This window comes from Dreissena polymorpha, chromosome 4, assembly GCF_020536995.1.
Source record: "Dreissena polymorpha isolate Duluth1 chromosome 4, UMN_Dpol_1.0, whole genome shotgun sequence".
In the NCBI taxonomy this organism is placed as follows: Eukaryota; Metazoa; Mollusca; class Bivalvia; order Myida; family Dreissenidae; genus Dreissena; species Dreissena polymorpha.
Window position 1 is genome coordinate 6,662,490 of NC_068358.1, and position 19,787 is coordinate 6,682,276.

At 32.8% G+C, this 19,787-nt stretch overlaps 2 long non-coding RNA genes across 2 annotated transcripts; one reads left to right on the top strand and one right to left on the bottom strand.

Annotated features, from left to right (window-relative positions):
• The first annotated feature begins 8,958 nt into the window (after positions 1-8,958).
• Positions 8,959-11,675, top strand: LOC127876159 (uncharacterized). Its single transcript, XR_008047691.1, has 4 exons — positions 8,959-9,105; positions 9,617-9,721; positions 10,092-10,231; positions 10,961-11,675. It is a non-coding gene; the product is annotated as an uncharacterized LOC127876159 (long non-coding RNA).
• Positions 11,676-11,893: 218 nt separating this feature from the next.
• LOC127876158 (uncharacterized) lies at positions 11,894-18,832 on the bottom strand. The gene is made up of 4 exons (XR_008047690.1): positions 18,686-18,832; positions 15,052-15,165; positions 14,642-14,800; positions 11,894-14,488 (listed from the first exon to the last, which is right to left on the bottom strand). It is a non-coding gene; the product is annotated as an uncharacterized LOC127876158 (long non-coding RNA).
• Between the last annotated feature and the right edge of the window lie 955 nt (positions 18,833-19,787).

Sequence of the window (19,787 nt, forward strand, 5' to 3'; positions counted from 1 at the left end):
TCTTATCGCACATGGATTTAGCCCAGTTTTCACAGAATGCGACTCATATGCTCTCTGGCACACTGTGACACTTACGTATGTGTGCCTTAACGTAAGAGTTGACAAGTATCCTTCATCACACACTGAATAATTAATAAATAAATGTACAAGTTTGTAATACGCCCATTGTCAATTAAAGGGACATTTTCATTTTTAAAAGTAGTTAAAAAGCAACATGAAGTTAGTGAAATTTTAATGCAACCAATTGAAACTTTAGACTTTAAATGATGAAAAATTGGATATGACTGCATTGTGGGTGCTCTCAATAAACATGACAGTCACTACAAAATCGTATATATAATATACTCTGTAAGATACGTTATACATTATATCATTTCAAATTAAAACTACACAATTGACGACTATCCAAAGATATATTATTCATTTGAGTGGAGGAATGATATATTATAATACCCATGATAAGTTTTTCCGTATGGCTTTGCCTTTTAATGAATAATTTATCATAAAAGTTATAATAAATATATATAAAATAAACAAGATCAAGGATGTCTTCCTGTCATGTATAGTGTATTTGTAAGACAAACATATTCTTCCAAAATATTGCTGTCATTACATCAGTCTATTAGTATCTCATATTTACAGTGAAATAATTTGCAGTTCATGTGTGGAGAGAATGGTATATATTTTGGTAAAAGGAATAGTACTGTTTTTTTAACGTATCTTACAAAAGTATATCATGCGTTGCAGAAAGCACTTTTTATAACAAAACATATCAATGAATGACTGGCATGCCTTTCTCTAGTAATAAAATCGTTTTAAAAGTCTAAACAAAACCACTTGCTGAAATAACTGCAAAAAACATGAAATTGTTAACGTATCTTACATTTAACCTTATAAAGTGTCAACTAAACTCCTTTTTAGATGTTTGCTAGTTTAAGCTGAAAACAATATTTATATATATACATCATGCATTATGTACGGTGGCATAAAGGGGACATAGGAAATATTTTATTTAACAGTCTCTATGACGTGCGCACGTCATAGCTATGACGTGAGCACGTCATAGAGTGGCATAAAGGAAATATTTTTTAACAGTCTCTATGACGTGCGCACGTCGTAGCTATGACGTGCGCACGTCATAGAAAAAGTTAAATAAAATATTTCCTCTGTCCCCTTTATGCCGCCGTAATTATGAGTTTAAAATCATCCCATGTAAGCCATGCTGGACTGATATTTTGGCATTTTATGCCACTACAAAAGTTAACGTATCTTACAGCGTGAATTTGTCTTAAAGAACAACTTCGTGCCTAGTCTGTTGCTCAATATCTGTTTAAACTAGTAATTAGTTAATGTTTTATTACTGCAGTGGCTATATCTATAAAATTTCATTAATACAAATATAAAGTATACATTGTCAATGAAAAAGAGACATAATGCAAATTGATACATGTGCTTATTAACAAATCGCTTTAGTTCATTGTTCGTTCTGTAAAAGAATCAAGTTAGATCATTATCAAACTCTGTATGCCAGAAGTCTAACATTATAAGTAGCGTATTGGTAGTCATATACCGGTATAATCAAGTAGGATCACAATGAATTTTAAATAAATGTGATGAATATAAAAGTCTTATGAAATCTAACAGTACGAGCACTCGTTGTCAAGTTCTTTTAAATTAAAATTGTTGTGATTATTTGTATCATCTTAACTGTATACAGCGCCAAGAAAAGATCATGCACTAAGCAAGTGACAGCTATTAGATAAGATAAATTAAAAAAAAAAGACAGCGATCTTCATTAATGTTATTATTATACGTTTATTAGTCTACATTCTCCATGAAACACAGATTGTGCAGTTTATTGTAAACAAACTGCTTTATGCCATTGCAAATTTCATGAAGGTATCTAGGTCATCTACTACTGTAACATGTCCAATTATTAAATTTATCACGTGCCTGCACAGGTTATTCACATTCAAATTATTTCCCTATCACTGTACGTATTCTTTCTGATACACTCATGGTGGAGTTCGGATAAAAATGTAAGATACGTTAGCAAAATTGAAAGATACGTTAAATACAATATCAAAAACACAAGGCCTAATGGAGTATTAGTATTGTCAAACTATATACTAACTTATATTGTAATGTAATTTTGACCCTTGTTATATCATCCAAGCACGCAGTTACTGACAGAATAAAATTCATCTTATAAATATTGTGCCCTAAACATAACATAGAGCGCGTAATATACGTTAACTTTATGTAAGATACGTTAAGCCAGTTTGTTACGTTTTATGCACTAAACAGCACATCTATTCATTTACAAGACCTTTAAATATTTAGTTTAAAGTATAATATCATGTAAAACAAAACAAATTATTCTATAACGGTAACTTATCCCAGCAATAACGTATTAAATTAACCACGGGTCCAAAATCAAACTTTATATCAAGTTATAATGAACATGCCTACAAAACTATGGCAATAACCCAAGAACATGGTTCTGTCGAGTCTATCTAATGTTAGTTTTGCTCGTGTGTGGTTTAAAGGAGGATTTTGACAAATACACTGCGGGGGATCACGTGATCACAAAGTACATCGTACGCACAAAATGGCGGAAAAAGCTCTCGCTTACAGACGAAAATCAATGAATTCTCATATTTTATTATATCAAAATAAATGATAACTATGCGCAGAGTACCCGCTTAGTCGCCTTATGTACTCTGGTAATTGTCGTTTTTCTTAGATTTCTGTAGTTTTCTCAAACATTCAGGCACAAAAGACAATGAAAATTGTACATCGCCTGAACATACTTTATTTTGACGTGTTTGCAATTCAAGACGACAAACAACGAAATAAATACAACATATTAAGCTTGATAACATGCATAGAATATTTCGTACAAGGTTTTGCACGTTGTTTAAGCTTTAATAGATCTGTGGCGAGGAATTTGGAAAATAGTACATCGTCTGAACGTTTTTTGTTTGCGTACATCGTCTGAACGGTTTTGAGTACATCATCTGAACTGCTTCTGTTTTTACTTTTAATGTGATGTTTATCATAATATAATTGTAATAACACTTGTGATCAGCCAAGCGATTTTTCGTCCAAAAGAAGTTCCGTTCTATGATCAGAATACACAAAATCCTGTGTTATTTTACAACTTTACATAGTGTTTAATTTTATTAAATTAAATGTATTAAATTAAATACAAGTCACACTCGAAAAAGGTTGTTATTTTTATATATAAAGGCATGACAATAATGTAATACGAGGAACGTTATTGGGACGAAAGATCCTTGGCTGTTCACATATTTATATTTAAAAAGACCAAATGTAGTTTGCAGTTAAACTAAACTAAACTTAACATTTCTTTTTACATACCGGTACTTGGCACATGTGAGTGCTTATTAAAAATATAATGCTCGGCTCAAAACAGTGGCAGCTCTGAGCTTGCGGTGATTTTTGTCAAGCTTCAATAATATATGTAGTATATAATATTAAATGTAAATCTTAGTCTGAATTACATATATGTGGTTATCGATATATAATTATTTTTGTGAAGATAAAATATTGATGTCATCAAATAAGTTGATATAATTAGATGTCTGTTATATATAGCTGGTTTTTTTAAGATTTCAGAATGCACAAAAAGTAAAGTCGATCGCTTCATCGTTTGAAGAGAAAGCGCTTGAAAACATCGCAAACAATACGATTAGTTACACCAAAATGCATTTCGTCAACTGCATGTCTCACTGGAGTTTGTCTGCAACAAATTACACCTGTGCTAACGACCATTTAGTAACCATTTCGTTCACCATTGTATAAAGTATCTACACCCAAAAGCGAGCAAAGAAAAGCATTTCTGCAAGAGCTCTTTTTGAGCAGCAGCCATCTTGTGAAAAAATATGGCGTGGCATTCATGACACTACTGAACATAAACAATGGATCAGTCAAAACGAAAAGCCAACAGTCAAGTGTAATCGATATCGTGTGAATCTCAAAGCTATGAGAATACTACAACACAAGCAGACAATTTAACGAGATACATATTCATAAAATAGTTTGTACTAATGTATCTAAGATCTGAAATAGTTGTACCGGGTATATCTACATCTCATATATTAACTCTTCTCAGATTCTACCACCTCCTTTAAATACCAGTTTTATGAATAGTTATAGATTTTCCGAATGCTTTAAGAATGCTTTGTGCTATTTTATGCCAAATACAAATTATGTTAATGTTATGTCATGAAATAAAATTTAATGTTAATAAAGAAGTCATTATGACCTAGTGTTATATTTTATATGAAGCATCATATAGAGGCCCTCGAATACATGTATGTGCTATTTAATCTTGACTGGGGTTAGAAGTGGCCACACGCAGGAAGTAAAATATTTTATTGACTCGAATAGCTAAATAACTGATAAAATAACTTCTACCGAACATGTGCCCAATTTGATGGAAGGGGGAAGGGGCAGATATAAGACATTAGGAAAAAACAGCATATACACTTTACACAAGTTATGACGCTTCAAGAGGAATTTACTGGATTAAAGCATTTTGAGGACTTTTATATCTATTATCTATTTTATATCTATTATACCCGGTACATGAATGTCTTCCTATCAGATTATACTGCTGTTGATAGCCTAGCGCAATGTTGAAATTATGCATTTGTACACTTCAGCATGTGGTGCATTACAACTAGTGCTTAGGATATTTTCTACATTGTCAGATACAAGTTCCAATAGTGCAGCAAGATTTTTTTTGTAAACGATAGTGTGAACAAGGTTTTGCTATAGCCATACACGGTATACTGCCCCGCTCCCTAGTGACCATGTTTTTCAACGGACCGTAATAATTTTCGAATTCAGCGGAGGTATCATAACAACAAATGTTCGGACCAAGTTTCATGACGATTGAAGTATGAATGTGACTTCTAGAGTGTTTTACTATAGCCATGTGAGCAAATATGCCCCCTGACGGCCATCTTTTTCAACAAATCTAAACCATTTTCAAAGAAAGCTGATATATCATTAAGACATACGTTTTGACCAAGTTTCAAGAAGATTGAACTATAAATGTGAATTCAAGTGTTCACAATCTTTTTCTTTATTTTGACCAAGTGACCTAGGTTTTGACCTGGTGTGACCCAGTTTTGAACACGACAAAGATATCATTGGGACAACTTTTCTTACCAAGTTTCATGACAATCAAGCAATAAATGTTACCTTTAGAGTGTTAACAAGGAAAAATGTTGACGACGCATTAAGGACAAATTGTGATCCTAAAAGCACACCATGAGCACCTTGTGCTCAGGTGAGCTAAAAATAAGAAACTTAACGTTTTATGTTTTATGAAACAAATGTAATTTTTATTTGCACTAAACTAAATTTCCAGTACTTTATATTGGTTATGTCATAGTCAGAGAGGTTAATATTATGCACATATACAGTACATAGATTGGCATGTTCACAAATTCAAATATATGACTGTTAGTTTAAATATTTTTTTTATCACAGTCATTCTCAAAATTTATTAAAGTCATATCAGGGTGATAATTTTCTCATCAATCCCTTGACCGGTTCGGTTGTTGGGGGGAAATGAGGGAAGGTAATACAGAAATCCTCCTCCAGTCAAGTCTGTTGTGTGCTACTTAGAGTAATTCATCCATGGAAAGGGATGTCCACTCTTACATTATCCATCCAGCTTTTATTCTGACGGCCTCGGCGTCGACCTCCCTCTAACGTGCCCTGGAGAACAGTCTTGCACAGAGATTCGTGCCTGGTGACATGTCCAAACCAAGCCAGCTGTACCTTAGCACAAATATTTGTGGTCATGGTAGTACATTTATAAAATTGCCCTTACTGAAGCTTGTTTCATTCCGTTGACTGTTGTTTATTTCTCACGGTCCATACAATAACCGAAAAGCACCGAAAAGCACCAATAAGCACTCAATTTCTCTCTATATATGCAATATATCGTTTCTAGTGTGTGTTAACGAGTTTAATTAGTAATAAATGGCTATATGATTGTATGTTTATACTACATTGTGCCCAAAATGGTAAATATCGGCAATTACCGACCGAAAAGCACTTCATGTGAAGACCGAAAAGCACTCAATTTCTCGCTATATATATGAATATTTGCGTTTCTATTGTGTGTAAACGGATAAAATTAGTTATAAATGGTTATATTTCATGCATATTTAAACTACCTTGGGTTTATTATGTGGTATTAATGCCCAAAATTGGATAAATATCGTCAATATACCGACCGAAAAGCACTTCATGTGAAGACCGAAAAGCACTCAATTTCTCGCTATATATATAATATTTGCGTTGCTATTATGTGTAAACGGTTTAAATTAGTTATAAATGGTTATATTTCATGCATATTTATACTACCTTGTGTTTATTATGAGGTATTAATGCCCAAAATTGGATAAATGTCGGCAATATACCGACCGAAAAGCACTTCATGTGAAGACCGAAAAGCACTCCCGCGACAGCAGAGCATCACCGAAAAGCACTCAAGTTCTCTATATATATATGAAAGTTAACTATAAGGGCAATGTCTGTTCATATTAAAACTTAATTGTAAGGTCTGAAGTCATCATTAACAACTTGTGAACGAACGGCCGGTACGCTTCTTTAATCAGCACAAAGCAGTTTGGAAATAGATTTTCGCACCTTCAATTAATTATATTCCAGATAATGATGAGAAGTTGTGTTATGATCGGCGCCTTTCTTTCATGTCCGAACAGTGCGGCTCGTGTGAATTAATGTACAGTTTTGTCGAATTACATGTGCTCAATTTATTATTCGATGTACGATGTGAATCTAATCTTAGTTTTAGTGCAGATTCGTTCATACGACACAAAGACACTATTTTATTTTACGGATCATTTCGGTTTAGAGGATTGAGACAGTCATGTTAAATATCGAATAGAATATATATTTTTTATAAACAACTGGTAGCAAGATATAAATATATCGGCAATGTACCAACCGAAAAGCACTTCATGGTGTTTATCATCTTATACGTAAATTGATGTATATGTTTTAAGTATTTCTTATTGACGTGAAACTCTTAAAGGGGCCTTTTCACAGATTTTGGCATTTTTTTAACTTATTCATTAAATGCTTTATATTGATAAATGTAAACATTGGATCGTAAAAGCTCCAGTAAAAAATCAAGAAAAAAATTAAAAAAAGGAAAAGAACATTGCCCGGAGCAGGTTTCGAACCAGTGACCCCTGGAGTCCTGCCAGAGTCCTGAAGTAAAAACGATTTAGCCTACTGAGCTATCCCGCCGAGTACACATTCTTGACGTATTTTATACCTTATATAAGCAATGTGTCATAAACCCAGGGACCTATACTTGTATATCTCTGTACGGGGTCATAGACCGCATGTGTCTGGTCATTAAACACGATTTATGATACCCCCATGTCATCTATTGGCATGTCAAGCCAAAAGCTTTACAGTTGCTTTAATAAAATATTTGAACATATTTTAAGAACAGACGTACATTTGTCCGAAATGGATCAACAGGAACTATTAAGTGTATATATATATTAGCCAGTTTAAACCAGAGACCTACGTCTCTGTTTAAACATAACAATAAAGTGTTTAATAATAACAATACATTAAAAATATTGTGGAAATGTACTGCTACACAATTAACGTATTTAACGGGTACTTGCAAATATAACGTTTAAATATCGTGCGTTACTGCAGTGTTCGAAACATCATCGTGAAAGCAAGCAATCGCGTTTGATCATAATATGGATATAAAATGCTTGGGTAAAATAAGTGTATAGATTTATGGTATAATAAAATGCCAGAATTGTATCGCTCATTATCACTACAAAAGAGTTTTCAATATACATATACATTCAAAGACAGTTCAATTCGCAAAATATGCATGTGTTTTTTTTTCCATTTGAATGCTAAAATTTATTAATATTTTCATTAAATGTAAACGAAACGAAAATTCATTCAATGTAAAAGAAAATTACAACTACATTTGAAGATTGTAATGTATTGCGCTATTTTAGGGCTTTATTTTATAACTGATTCAATGCACCTCTTACACTAAATTTCGATCGCTAATGAAAAATAACACTCGCATCCACACCACTTATAATTATAATAAAACTATTATAGGTTTTATTATTTTTGAAATATCTTTTATTTAAGTCTTAATCTAAAAAAGAATACGTAGTATTTATAGTTTTGTATTATGAAATTGTCAGTTATTTAATCTTCCGACGACCTTTCCTCTGATACAATGTTGTTATTCGCGATTTCCTCCATCAAAATCGCAATAAATTTTCTGGGAGCCGCCATCTTGAAACGTTCGCGCCGAACTTATCGTTCAATAAGACCGAATCGGAAACGAACGATTATTGGCGAACGTTCGCTGTAACTGAACGCACTACGAACTCTCCAAATTATTCAATCGTTTCGCGTTGCAACGCTTTATAATTTTTAGGTTTTAAAATCGTCAAAAGATGCATATAATGGCTATATTAGAGCATGGTTAATGTTCAGCATTACTGTTTCCTCACAGATATCATAACTAAAACGAAAACTTACGAATCTGAAACAACTTTTTTCAATTTTGTCAATTTACCAAAGCGTGAAAAGATCCCTTTAGATAGAAATTGCAGCATGACTTTTAGTTAATGTGCTTTGTATTAATAATAGCGATTTTAATCGTTCCATTAAAACCATTCATTGCGCGAGTATCGAGTGTACGCTGGTAACTTAACACGCATTTTATTATGACTATTAATTTACAGCTCAAACACAAATTTAAAAAGGCGCGTGTGCGTTAAATCAATTACAATGGATTATTGAAGATACAAAAAAATCAACATGTACACTTGAAATTCAATAGCTCCCCCAATAAGTGCAGAAAAAACAACGTGTCAACGTGAAACCCGTATAGACCCTTTCAGTTATTCGCTTTTACTAGTGTTAGAGTTGTGTCCCTTAGCCGGATGTGACGTCAACGGGGGATAGAAATTCGCCAGAGAAAATAAAATTTTACTGTGTCGCTGAAGAAATCAACGTCTTTAGCACAATATATGCGTAAGTTGCACACATGTTTTATTTTTATTATTTTATTGACGCATATTAAAGCTATCGCTTGTTGTATATTTACTTTTAAGTACGATGAAGTGAGAAAAAATGCATTAAACATTCCGTTTTGTCAAGACACATTTCATGTTCGTACATATACCATTACACCTGGATTGGAACCTAAAAGTAAATATTGTATAAAAATGCCAAATTTTGAAAGCAAAGCGTATTACGAGTTATTTTCAGAAAGTTTATATTTGTAATCATGATTTTATCATAGGAATTATATGATTTCGGGGCTTTTTTTATTCTTAAATAGAACTAGAAAGTAGAAGAATGTGAATGAAAACCAATCAGGAGAACGGGTCATTTAACTTTCATGTTTTTTACACCAAAATCTCTATATTTATAAACTTTCAAAACCGAAACTATCCTTTGTTTCTTTGAGTGTTTGACTGAAGTGTTGAAATAATATAAAAATCAGCTGCAAAAAAAGCATTATATGTGGTTTTTTTTTCAGGAATCATCCCAAATGCTATGTTCAGAAACAGTGAAGTACCATGGCTGAACCAGATCCTGTAACAGAAAAGAAAGTACAACAGTACACGACTGTGATTGTCATAAGGTTTGTTTTTTTTGTTTTAAATGTGAATTCACTATAATAAATACTCCTAAGTTTATTATTAATATAATTATGCAAATACATACACATTGGTGGCATGAATATATCCGGACATAGTCATGTACCATAAATACACTCTAATAAATATTGACTCGGTACAGAGACCCAACATGAAAGCATACAAGTTCAGCTGTCAGGTTTTAAGCATTATTGCCACTTTAAAAAAAAACATGTAACTTACACTACATTCAGTATCGATCATATTTATTTCAAACCATTTTCTAAAAAAATAATATGATGAATTTTGTATGTTGTATAAGTAACATGATTTTTTTCTAAAGAAGCAATAATGCTTAAAACCTATTTTTTGTAGCTGTATGCCAAGGATGTCCCTGGCGCTGTTTTACCGCAACTTCAACCAGAAAGATGCAAAGTTACAGAGTTGCGAATATGGTTGAAATGCCGGGGACAAGCTGTGAAATCGAATGAGACAAAAGCCGAACTTTGCTTGAGGTACTTATTTTATATCGCCTTTTCAGGCCTTTTCCTGGTGTATCTACGGGTCAGTTAAACGGACCCATTCCCTAACCTAAATTGTAATTTGAAAAAAATAATTCCCAATAGAAAAAGAAAGAAGAGGTTATGATTATTTTAACTCAATTATATGTAAATGACATCTAACAAAGTACATTACCATGAACAATATGATTTTTCATCTAATTTGAATGATTGTGAAGGGTTATTTTATATTAGTTTTTCCCAAATCAGTTGATTTTTGGCACGAAAAATTCACAATCCTGCAATTGCTTTTTTCCCAAAATGGCCAGGAAAAAGCCTGCTTTTTATATTAAAAACGCACATTCATGTTGTGAATTTTTTTCTATGTTTCTGTCAACCAGTCTGTTAAAAATAAGTTTTATCTGTTTAGTCAGCCTGACTCGACCACACAGCATATAGTACTTTACAATGTATATAACATGCATAGTGGCACACAGCTTTCTGCTTCAATTAAAATCCCTGACATAATAAGTTACATTACTCTCTTAAGTCTGCATTAGAAATTGGTTGCCACTAGTTAAATTGTCTTTATACATTTTTTGGTCACAAAGAAGGTAGGGGTGGCGTTTATTAGGTGGAAAACAAGTATCTGAAACAGACTCTGGAGTAGTGCTTTTTTTGTAACACCTTAAATCTTAATGTTCTGTTACAAAGTTTAAATCTTTACTTTTATATATTTTCCAGGGTAAAGAAATTCAGTGACAACCAGGATAACATCCTAATTGTGGATCCTTATCCAGACCAGCCATTTGCAGCTAAGCAGAAGTCGTCCTGTATGAACTGTCAAGGACAATCAACAGTGTCAACAGCGGAAGAACATCTTAATTTGGAAGAATGCACATGGACCCAAAGCACCAGACCGATCTTCAAAGACTTTTCGTACATGAACATTCTGGAATGGACCAAAAGTTCTGGTAAAGGTTAAAAACTGGGTGTTGAAAAGCCTATTCAACGAGGCTATGTGTTTTTTCATGACGGTTATGTATTCGACACATGGACATCTGAACGTAACAGTTCAACAATTGTTAGATGCAAGTGTTTCCGCTCCATGAAAAACCGGTAATCAGAAATAAAGAGTATTGAAATAATCTAAATTATATTTGAAAGTATTCAATTTTGTGTTATTTTAGTGTCAGTATTTGTGAGATTCACCTCAAATCACATTTATTCATTTATAATCATAGGATCTCAGCTCATTTTGGTGCAATACCTGTATCTGAATGTTTGTAATTTTCAGATTGTGTTTCCTTAAATTAGTTTATGATTTCTAGCTTTCACATGTTGTCTTTCATCATTAATCTTACAATTAATGATACTTCATACTGTTTTGTGATGAACTATGCTACTCAAATGTGCTTATCTTGCATTATTTCTGTTGTAATAAAGCTTATATCATTGATTACAAAGTGTTTTTACTCAAAGGATTACGCAAATCTGTAGCAGAGTCTTAGTGAAATAGTTGCTATGGTGTCTGCTAAGCAATCTGGAGCAACCAGTTTCGATCCCCATTGAGAATCAGTAATGGTTCTTCCCAGGAAACGAACTTAAGTACTGATTTGTCTCAATATGCATTGGACTTTCTTAGTTTTACCTAATATTTCCCCAAAAAAACTAAAATTTCTATTAACAAAATTATTTATTCAGTAGTCATACAATCAAAACAAATTAACAAACATGATTAAAAAGATGTATATACAATTTTTATGTAAAGGCCACACACCTTATTTGGCATAGTAAATTTAAGTATGAGTGACATATTTTATCTATGCCAATTAGAATATATCTGGTGGTTACAAGGTAGAAATCCATCTTTTTTGCACTTTACAACTTAAAAATAATCGCGTTTGTCGAAATGGATGTGTACGTCTGGAAATCCTACTTTCGGTTTTAAAAGCAGTACTGTTTGAAAAAAAAAATAACTTGCTATTAAACTAGGCTATAGATTTAATTTTATTATGCCAACTAGAATATATCTGGTGGTAACAAGGTAGAAAGCCATCTTTTTTTGCGCTTTAAAAAGTTAAAAATAATCGTGTTTAATATAGAAATCCTTCTTTCAGTTTTAAAAGCAGTTATTCCTGTTTGAAAAATAATAAATTACTTGCTAACTAGACTATAGATTTAATGAAAATTTTGCACACTTTCAAATTGCATCTATATGAACATGTACTTTATTTCAAGGTGTGTAGCTTTAAGTACTCTTTAAGCATTAATCTGTAACTAAATCAATGCTTATATCAAGATAATTATCAAAAACTTTATACAAAGCCAAAAAATGTACAAATATTACATGAACAGCCAATGGTTTTTCATTAGCCTACATGTACCGTATATTCGCGGCCATAAGTCTACCTCGGCCATAAGTCGAGGGGTATAATGTGGCTAGAAAAACTTGGTTTTCTGCCTTGACTCTGCCATAAGTCGGGGGTAAATTTCCTCAATATCTCAGACATGTTTTAGTGACGTTTTAGTCATGGTTCTGAGGGCTTTTGCACTGGCAGTTGACATTTTTTGGGATATTAATAATAAGAATATATTTAAAACGAAACATTCAACGTTTCAATTATTTATTATCACGAAAAATATATTTTATTGTTCAAAATCATAATAACATTTCATTGATTATTTCGAACTTAATATATATTTCACAAATCAAAATTAGTTTCCCATTTAACGTAATAACTTTCAGCGTTTATATTATGAGCAGATATTTTTGTATTCAAATGTTAGTGCTATTGATGTGAAAATTCGTTAAAATCTTGAACGCAGAAATTCATTATATGGTCAAAATAATTGTAACTTGCTCTCAAAAACGCTTTCGCCATTATGTATGAAACACGTGAATTTACCAACACTCGCATCGCTCGCTATTCGACTGTTATATACATATTCGTAAATCACGAGATACCCGAGGAATATTTTCTGCATTCTGGAAAAACGTCTTATCTAATAATACTAAGCAGCTAATTGAAAGTAATTGTGTATTTAATATGTCCAATTACACTTTTAAATAATCCAGGGTGAGTGCGTAATATTATTATAATCAAACAATGAATGAAATCTTCACTCAGATAAGATCTATTTATTTACGAAAACGATTATGCATAAATTGTGGGACAGTTGTGAATAAATCAACGAAACCACACCTTCATCCAATCAAAAAAATATACCATGTGGAGTTGAACAATAGCGATTGGTTAAAGGCGTATCCAACGATAGAGTAATTATTTTTGATTGGTCCGAAGTAGTTTGTAGCAGAACCGTTTTGCATATCATTAACGGATAACTATTTTTAGGCGTGACGCAATAAAGACAAATGATCAAAAGGATGCCAACACTACACTTTACACTTTGATCTTAGTCAAAAGGCCGAGAAGCGATAATTGGTGGCATAAAGACACCTGCATCTGTTGACAGTTTGTATTTACACGGATTAACTTTAAATGGGTACAAGTGTCAGCAGTCGATTTTCTATTGTTCTTAGCAGACAACGGACGATGTATCAATAGACAAATTGCTATGTATAAATTTCGCCACTTTACCGTACGTCACAAATGTTTAATATTTTCGAAGTTATTTTTACATGTTTTTATTTGGACTTATTACGAAGATTAATGAATTAAAACCCAATGTAAACATGCAGTATTTTGTTATCAGCGGACATTTAAGTAAAAGACGAGTCGCCTTTACCGTAAATAGTCATCATTCCTCCGCTTCGGAGATTAATTACTTTAAAAAAAAACGGCACAGAAATATGTTTTTATTTTTATTTTTATTTAGTACCTCATCCATAAGTCGAGTTGACTTTTAAAGTCAATTTTGGGAGCGTTTTTAGGTCGACTTATGGCCGCAAATTTACGGTAGTATGATGTACACGAACAACAAATGTTCATATAAATGGTATGTATGTTAAACACCAGGACATGGTATAATTGGGTCTTGGAAAAGAGTGAGCAATGAGCAAACTGTCCAAATTTGATTAATTATCCCAAACAGAGAAACCAGAATGACCTGATCAAATATGTGAAAACTTTTAATCTTGTTAATTGCACGTTCCACTTGAATTCGCTTCAACAGATGTGGTTTGTCCTTCCAGCAGTCGAATAGTGTAGGGATGGCTCCTGGTTTTAGATACCTCCGCTTAGCAAATCCAGATTCATAAAGACAGTCACGTTCAAAATGGAAAAAACAGACAACCGTATTGTGACTTATCTGAAAGAAAAAAAAAGAATAAATAAATATGTGTGCTTTTTTTGAATCACATGAACACTATTTTTCTGACATGAAAATGTATAGTACTTTACATGTTTTATTTTTCTTTATACAAAATCATTTAAAGTTTTACTGAAACCACTAACAACTGACCTTAAAATGTCTGTCTTCATCTCTTCGTATTTTATTCAACCAAACAGCTTGAACTGGATCATCTTCAGCTGGAAATGCATGATAGCTGGGCTTTCCATGGCCTTCTAACAATCCTTAGCCAGTGGTGTGACATTTGGGCACACAGCAGATCCTGTTAGACTGAAATTTTATGAAGATCAACTAATAATATTAACAAAATCAAGTGAATAACAACTTTACCAATTATTTTGGATCATTAAAATCAGTATAACAAAGTCCACAAACGTGGTTAACAAATAATAAGATGTGTTTTTATCCTATTGGTTAAGAATTTCATTTTATTTGTATTGATATTAATTATTATATGTCTATAAATGTTTTATTCCCAAATGTTATTTAAACAAATCAATTGACTAAACAATTTAATTTACCTTCAACTTCTTCTCGAGTGATACAGTAATGTCTTGAATCTGTTTTCCATCCGGTTTTGAGTCGAATACTGGTGTTGCTGTGTAAAACTGGACAGCATAGTCGTGGTCATTAATCTGTTGAACAAAATTCTGTTTCATAACATTCATGATAACTGATTCATTGTACTTTACACATTAATACACATTAGGCCGGGTATAGCTTAGTACAAGCTCTAATCAAACAAATAGCTTTTTAACAAACCATATGCTGCATTGGATGCCGTTGGCTTTCAATTAAAAAAAAATGGTCAATTGGTACAAAAGCACGGTATGACTAAGACCAGTACGAGTGTCCTTTAGTACTCCTATAAATATGAGGTCGATTTACATCGACCTCATATCGTTTAACGTTATTTTGCAATAGCATCGTTCCGACATGAATTCATGTCGGAAGCTTTAACGGCATCAAATTCATATAACAGCACAGAATAATCATGCAATAAATTATTAAACATACAATATAAACATTATTTTACTTATTGCATTAGAAAAATGTTTATACAAACTTACAAGTAATGATAGTCCAGACCTTAAAACACTACCACTGTTCAAATTCCATATTGTTGCCATATAGCACTGTGTAAATTGAAAGTTGCATAATGTTACCTCATTGGTCGGTTATAAATACATTGTTTCTCTATATATAGTATTTGATTTAGACGAAAATAATAATTTAAGTGGAATGTCATATTAGTTTTCCATTAAAACTTTGATATTGCCGTGTGTGTTTATGGACGTTAATAATTATGTTATACTTATTTTTGTATTTCATTAAGAATTAGAACGTGTAGCCCTTTTTGTTAACTGTTTTTAGCAAACGATTCACGGCTTAATAAGACACGGAAAATAGTTAAAGCGACACTTTCATTTAAAGGTTTAATGTGAACAATATTAAATGAAACCTTTTTTGGTATTAATATATTTTATTGACATGTTAAATTCGATACTTGAAAAGGTGTTTAGTCTTTAAAAAGATGTCGCTGATATTGTTAATTTTAATAACTGTTAATATGCTTAATGTTGTATAAGAAATCGAATAGTTTCACTGAGTTGTATTCCCGCCTAAAATCCGATATCGTAAAACGCGCAACGGTTAAGAATAAGGTCTGAATAAGTTTAGGTATTCAGATCCGAATATCAGCAGCTGTGCCAACTGGGAAGCCCCGTTTTGGCTTTAACAACCGCAAGCGAAACAACATACTTTTTTAAGTCTTTCACTAAGACTCCATGATCACAAGTATAGGTCCCTGCTGTGGCGAATGACACCATAGTGTTATTTAGTATTGGTCGGCACAGTATCTGATCATAAAGAGATAATTGGTTTGTGCTGAACACAGGGCAATAAAACCACAGATCTATCAATAAACAAGATTATTGAGATATCTTTTATTGAACACCGCGATAAAAATGCTCAAACCACGGACTCTAGATTACACGGATAAGAAACATGGCAACATTCTCAGAATCATCACTGCTATATGTGTAATCACCTAACAATTCGTCTAAAAATAATTTATATATTTGAGTTGAAGACGATGTACTGTTGCATAAGTCTGAATAAACTATCTGTCTGCCTGTCTAAATCTAAGCCGTCATCGTCCCAGTGAAAAAAATCTGATTTTGAATAGTTGGACATGATGCCCTGATGTCAAAATACGAAATGACCCGCGTAACACCGACCGTGATTTTCAAGAATCTTTAATAAATTGATAATTTAAGGTAAATAACATTTCATATAATTATACATAATTCCCTCGTTGATAATTAACAGCAAACGATGAATGTTTTTGACACCCATTTTATTTCAAGTATGCATGCAAAGCCGAATAAAATCGAGAGGATCCGCTATATACGCTGTTTCATCATACATTTATCACCCTTTCTGTGTTATAAACAAGAGCTGAAATCGTTAATTTATTAAGATGTATTTATAATAAGCTTTATTGATATGTTTCGTGAACAAAATACCACAATATATTCCATAAAAAATATAATAATCATGGCAAAGGAAATTCAATGGCCGGTTTCTAAACAAAAGCATAATCGTCAAGACCGTAGCATCAGTTCAGTGCGTTAGGAACGCGCGCTTCTTTCTTCCGCCTTCATTCCTTAATTACTTTCGTTTTTAAACAATTTTTTTCTATCGTATACAGAATTCTATTCTCCTAAGCAAGATGTAATTTTTAAAACTGAACTCCAAATATAAACGCTACAAATTGGTATTAAGTACGAACATGTCAACCGTAAATCTAGATTCTAAAACTCCAAAACGGTATAATATTTGCAAAAGTTTAAGTTATAACTCGCCGGGCTGTCGAAATCAGAAGAACGCTACAAATTGGTATTAAGTACGAACATGTCAACCGTAAATCTAGATTCTAAAACTCCAATACGGTATGATATTTGCAAAAGTTAAAGTTATAACTCGCCTGGCTGTCGAAATCAGAAGAAAAACTTAATATATGTTTGTATATCTGTTTACTACGTAACGTAAGCTTTCTAATGATATATAATTTGTCAAAATCGGCCGAGAAATGAAACTATAATTCAACAAAAGACGACACGTGAGTGGGTACATCAAAATGTATAACCTCGGCGCTTCGCTGTACGCTAATTGTACAAGATCGATAGCCACAACACGGTAAAACGCGCGGTGGTAAAACATAAAATGTGTATTTCTTGTGTTTATCTCGCTATAAATCCATTAATAACAACGGGAGTATACTAAAACGTATTTTTTTTAAAGAGGAATTAATAAGCAACAAGATAACGTATAAACCAATAAAATCGGATGAATAGTTTTTGCATAAGATTGAATTTACGACAGTAAGGGTCAAATACTCGAATCATCTCCTATCAATATACACTCCGTGATACAACTGGTAGTTTAAACACACACATATAGGTTTCATTTAATTAAAAAGTACAGAAAGCTAAAAAGTGATGTGGTTTGTTGTACAACAACAATTGGTTTTGTGTAACCTATTCAAAAAATAATTTCGTTCAAGATAATTCAATGTAATTCTATAAACGACAAACACACTTCGTGTGTTGTGTATGTTTATTTTTTAAAAATGTACATAAGTTGTTTAAAAGCACAATTTTTACACATTTAAGAGGTAATCGCTCACATTTATGTCTAATTAATTATAATTTTATGCATTAGCAAAGATTTAACGAGAAAAACTGAAGTTTAAGTTGAACTCAATTTGCTACAGGAAAACGACGGTAGCCGTTTAGACGTAAGCGGGATTAAGGACGAAACGACCCGAGACCGACGTAAGCGGGGTAGCTTACGTCTAATTATTTGGACTAGTCCTTTAGTTGCTTCAAAATATAAATGCCAACGAGTGTTCATACTTTGACGAATACGAAATGTCCTTAGATAAAACAAGTCAATATTTCCACCTATTTAATCTATATCAACATTTCTGAACAGGATTTATTTCAGTAAAAAATCCTTCGTTTGAACGTTTCGTCCTCGCGAAAACATATAACAGACAAAAACAATACCGCTGCTTTATCAGCATTATAAACCGAATATCAAAATTGCATAAGAAAATAATAAATTATTAATAATAAGGTCAGTACAAACCTTTTCGTTCATATTTTAAGTCCATTTACACCGTTGAAAACACACATTGTCAAACAGACATCTCTTTGTTTGCTTACAGTCGATAATCGGGTATTCCCGGATGACGTCATTCAGGGGAGGTAATTATAATCAGTTAATAACTGAAAGGGTGTATATTTCCCCTCCCTTACCTACCTGAATTAATATTGCAAAAAACAACGTGTCAGCAATGCTTCTCGTATGACAATCCTCCCCCAATTAATGCAATAAAAACAACGTGTCAATAAGGGACCCCAAAAACGCACATGGTTGCCGGGTTATGACCCCCTTTTCTCGCGGAAATGCAGGAAGAACCAAGTGTCAGCGTATAACACACAAGTTCCCCCAATTATTGCAGCAAAAACAACATGTCAACGCGTTCGCATCTGGTCGGCGTTTTTTTAAGATATGAAAGATGCAAATTTGTCTTACTTATATTGTTTTCTGGTCTTTAATCTATCTTATATATATGTGACTACGTGCTAATGTTTTGGAGAAATGAAAGATTCAAATGTGTCTTATTGATATTTTATCCATGTATCATGTGTATTCAGTGACATGCGAAAATAGATCTTATTTCTTAATTTCCACGTTTACACTTTATTAGCGCCGTCTTTAATTAACTCAGTAAATTAATTAATTTAATAAAAAAAGTGCAACGGTGAGGTGGATCAATTCGCGTTGTTAATTGTTAGTACACACCACTTCAGCAATAAATGAAATCAGTTATTTTGGCTGTAAATCCGATATTTCCAGTACAGTAGCCATGTTCCTGTGTATTGAGATGATAAGATCACCACAGCAGGTTGCTAATACACAGTGTAGACTGAAATGAAAACAGTTATTTTGGCTGTAAATCCAATTCCAGTACAGTAGCCATGTTCCTGTGTATTGAACTGATAAGATCATCACAGCAGGTTGCTAATACACAGTGTAGACTTCCCCTGTTTTATTATAGTAATTGTTATTTACCTGCTTGTATTATGAATATTGCTGGGCCAAGTGTGAGGTTGAGCGCTCTATAACCAGGTTTAAACCCCCAATGCTTTGCATTGACCGTTCCAAGGCGGTGACCCCAGCTTTA